Below are 4,897 nucleotides of genomic sequence, written 5' to 3'. Positions count from 1 at the left end.
AGGAGACAAGGAGGGGTAGCAGCTGTGTTTTTTTTTTTTTCCTAAATCTGCTATTGATAATGCATTTTTAATAATATTTCTAACAGTATGTTCAACTGCTACTGCAGCAATGGCTGCTTTTGCACCCTGCCACAAAGACAACACCTGGGGCTACTGTCTCCAGGTGCTTCCCCTTCAGTTACATTACATCATCATCTCATAGACATAACTTAGTGAGGAGAGGGTTTCATAGCCTCTGCTTCCCAGATCAGTGGAGGAAAACCTTTTGAGTACAGTTACAAAGTTAAATAAATAAACCCCCAAACCCCACAGACAAACCTGTTGCTGAGGGAAGAGGATTTGAGAAGCAAAGACAAGAGAGAAAGTTACATGACATTATTTAGATGAGATTTAGAAAAGATTAAGAGTTGATTGGACAGAGCAGTACACAAACTTTTACCTTTTAGACTCATTTCAGAATCTCTGTATCAACTACTATATTATGAAAACTACACATGAAATTCCATAATATGATTTAACTAATCTGAAGTCATAAGGCAAGGAAAAAAGTTACGATATTATGCAGCTTATGTGCAATTTTAAATGTGATTTTAAACTATTCACAGAAAAGTTAATGCATCTGGTTTCCATGTCAGCTGATAATGCAAAAACATATGTACCATAAAACACAGGAAGATATAGATATTGAGCCAGTACCTGTTCACATTGAAGTTAATACAATTCTATTGATTAAAATGTCAGCAGGGTTTAATGAATCGTAACCATACAACAATTTAAATAATCATACCAAACTTTTTTGTTTTGTTTTCTGTCAAACAGGCAATGAATTACTCTTTAATGTACCATATCCCATAGTCCTTTTATTATCACAAAGGCTTATGAAATTTTGATCATGATTACGAAAATGGAAAGTTTGGGCTGGTTGGTGGGACTTAAGGGCGGTGTTGTTGGTAAAAATGTTGCATTGATTTAAACTCTAGACCAGGGCTCAAAAAGCCACGGCATGTGTGCCAGAGCATGGCACACAAAGAGATTTTGCTTGTCAAGCGCACCTAGGGTGGACAGCAAGGAAGGGGCCCAGGATGCTCTGCCACAACAAGGATTGGGCCCTGCAGCTCCCCTGCCAACCACCCCTAGCATACTAACATTTTCCAAGTAGAGATTGTGGGTGTTTTTGGCACTTGGCTGAAAACCGTTGCTAACCCATGAACTAGACTATACTTATAAATGAGGTAAGCAAGATTGGCCCTACAAAACACAAATTATTCATACTGCATCTTACTGTTCTTATGTAATTAATTATTCTAATAAAAGTTTGTATGAATGTGAAGGAACTTGGAAACAAGTATTTGGTGAAACAATCCTATTTACTTCACAAAATAAATCATTCCAGAGGAACAGTTACAAATAAGTAAGTGGTCCTTCCAAGTACTTATTTTTCTACTTACATCTCATGGAATTATGCAATTATGTGCCCATGTAAATTTGCACATAAAACACGTGACTGAACATAATAAATGTATAATATCACATAATTCCCTGGGGTGCAGTTGGTGAGTAGGAAGGGGAGCTCCTGCCTCCAGGAGGAGGGGGTTGGCATGGAGGTGTGTGTGGGGTTTGTGGGTGGGTGTGCCCCCCTGCCACATGCCCCCACACCATGGTACATACCCCCCACTGCTGGCAGCAGCAGCCAGTGGTGGGTCCTTGTGGAACTGCTGGTCGGGGCAGCCAGAGACCCCAGGAGCACACAGCTTATGAAGGTGGTGCCTGGTGCTGCATGTGCTTCCCGTTTGCAGTGCTGCGAGCCCCGCATGCTGGAACAGAGCCAGTCCGGTCTGGCTGAAAGGTGCCTGGCGTCAGGTCTAACCAGGCCAGCTCCATGCCACCACATGCAGCTCCCAGGATTTGGCAGAGCTGCACGCCACCAGCAGCTCTGCCTGCTGCAGCCAGGAGTGCCTCGAGTGTCTGCTGGTGGCGGGGGCTGTACCGGGGGGGGCTTATGGTAGTGGGGGTTGTGCCAGAGTGGTGTGTGGTAGCGTAGGCTGTGTAAGGGGGGAGGGTGATGCATATGTTTCTAAAGAAGGTTCAAATGGTGTTATATTCAGTTTATTTTTTAAAAATTAATTTTGCATAATTTTGAATTTTTCTGCACATAATTCCTTGGCTATTCATATCCTGCTTTCAGTTAAATCAGAGTTCCCAAGCATCCAGCTTGCTTTCCAGCCCTAGGCTGTGCTGTGCTGTCTGCTCCAGCAGAGGAGGTGGGGGAAAGCAGGGACTGCTTCCCCCAGTCAAACCCCAGCTGGGGTCTGGGGCCAGGGAGGGGGGTTAAACCCCACTTCCCCTGAGTGCAGAACTGCCCTGCCCTGCCCTGCTAAACTTACTGAAAGTTACTGCTGGCTGCAAGTGCAGACTATAAATTCCAGAGGCACCTGAAAGTAGGAAGAAGTGATGAGCAACCCTGCAGAGTCCTGCTCCTGTGATTCTGGACTGCAAATCCCAGAGACTTTGGGGGCAGCAGGAAGAGGAGGTAAAAACACAGCCTATGCTGGCTATGTGCCAGAGCTGTGCTCTAGTGTCTCCCCCCGCCCCAAACCCAGCTTCTGGCCTGAGCCACTGCAGGCATATGGCTACATTTCCTGAATCAAAAGTGAATGTCTAACCAGCTGTTTCTCAGTTTAGTCTCTGCAGTTTAGACTAACCTGCGAAGACTGAATCAGTTCAGCCTTGGGCTTTTTGACTGTCTGTACTTAGCCCCAGAGACCAAATATCCTGAAGCAAAAGCCAAACCCAAACCCCTTAACATATGCAGTGTATATGAATGTAGTAGTGGCGGTTATGACAGATGAGACAACATTCCATATGTATTTGTGTGTTTAGAAGCCTTTATATTTCAGTTTTCATATTTATTTTGCAAATTCAGAAAACTGTGAGATATTATTTGAGATAAATGTGTCTGATGTTTTATCTCTCCTCCATTTTAAAAAGGGATATTGATTTTTCGGTCTGCACTGTTGGCTTCAGAATCCAGCCTGACATTTCATTTTTTCATTCTCCTAGCCTCCAAAATATTTCTGTTTAGGCATCTTTATTTTAAAATTGTTTGTATTAAAGACAGTGGGAGAAGAACAGTGTATTGCTTCTGTTTGAAATCACTGTATCTAGGTTGACACACACCATAGCTTTTGGGAAAGACCTTTAGCACTGCCACTGCTTTTGCAGCCCTGCTAACAGGCATGAAAAAACCAAGACAGAAAACCTTACAGGTTCCTAGATTAAAACTGCTCCCAGTCACCTTTTTGACACCAAAATTCACCAAAAAGTGAATTCTTTTAGTTACAGTGGTAGAACATCACTGAAGTCAGAATGATACCGTTGTAACTGAAAAGGAAATGGAGTTATTTTTCCTGCTTTAGACATACAAAACAGAAAATGTGTATAGCAGATATTAATCAATGCAAGAGCTTTTAAAAGCAACACATTACAAAACCAAAAGAAATTTAAGAATCCTACCTCCTCTTCTCTTCATTTACCACCTTATGTAATCAAACACGTCTTTAGTCATGTTATGTGTATAAATTAGACTGTAAGCCCTGTTTCATTTTATACCTGTAAAATGCTATGCAAATTTGGACATTTCATTCATATTAATGCTACATAATGCTACCCATCACCATAGTATATGAGTGTTTTCTATGTACAAATCAACCACAACAGTGAAGCTCCTTGTTTATTTCATGAACTCTCTGGCACTTTTCTTCCAGAGAACTCATTTGATGTTCTTGGCCTCTTGAAGGCTCACATCAAGTATATTTTTATCTTGACCTTTTTTTTTCTCCAGGATGAGCTGCTTAAGTGCAAGGGAGAAGAGACAATATTGCAAGTCCCTTCTGTGTGGTGAAAAGTTCTTCAAGAAGAAATTATCAGGACCTTTTTTAAATATCATTCTGTATAACATTTTTTTAAAGGGGTTCAGGCAACATGGCTTAAACATGCTTTCCTCTGTCAGAGTCAAAATGGGTTCAGACAGCTTGGCTTAATCGTGCTTTCCACTGACAGGGTCAAAATGGGTTCAGATAGCATGGCTTAAACGTGATTTCCTTTGACAAAGCCTAACCAGTGTCAAAATAACAAGGCCTGTTTATTACGCTGTGATCTGTGGCCGGGTCTATGGTGGAAAACTAGGCATTGCTCTGAAACCATTTTCAAGGAAAAAAATACTGGGAAAAGCTCCCAAGGACTCAAACCTGCCATCGGGTCATAGATGGGGCAAAACTTGTGCCTTTGAATGTCTAGCATGTGTCAGGGAAGTTCTGCCATCAGTTAGGAATGTGAGCCCCTTTTATAGACTGCTGTTTAAGATAATAATATTAATGATAATGATGCTGCTGACAGGGATTTCATCAGGCTATAGGCAGACAAAGTTCTTTGGGTAAACAATATATCTTTTATTAGATCAACTAAACTGTTGGGAGAAAATGTTCTTTGTGAGCTTCCAGGCACAAACAAATGGCTACAACCAACAACCCTATGAGCAGACTAGATAGGCCTGTGTGGTTCTGATGAGGCTGAAGTCGGTTCCTTTTTCAGAGCTCATCTCCACATACCTGAAAAGCATTAGCAAGGAATGAGGCACCTTCCAGGTTAGTGTGTCATTGTCATTTTTTTTTTAATTTTACGTGTCCCCGCCCAAATTAACCAAAACTAATTCCATATGCAAAAGTCCAGAACCAGAAGAGGCCCTACTACCAGCAAACATCCTCCACCCACACCTGGGGCTTCAGATGTTTGCAAATCCATTGGCGGGCATCCTATGTGCAGGCCCAAGCCCCGAGTTTTGTTTGCCCTCGGCGCAAGCAAGGGAGGAGCCTCCCATTGCCATAAAGTGGGCTTAAAG

The sequence above is a fragment of the Crocodylus porosus genome, unplaced genomic scaffold, assembly GCF_001723895.1.
Source record: "Crocodylus porosus isolate Cpor-Errol unplaced genomic scaffold, CroPor_comp1, whole genome shotgun sequence".
In the NCBI taxonomy this organism is placed as follows: domain Eukaryota; kingdom Metazoa; phylum Chordata; order Crocodylia; family Crocodylidae; genus Crocodylus; species Crocodylus porosus.
This window is presented reverse-complemented; position numbering follows the sequence as displayed.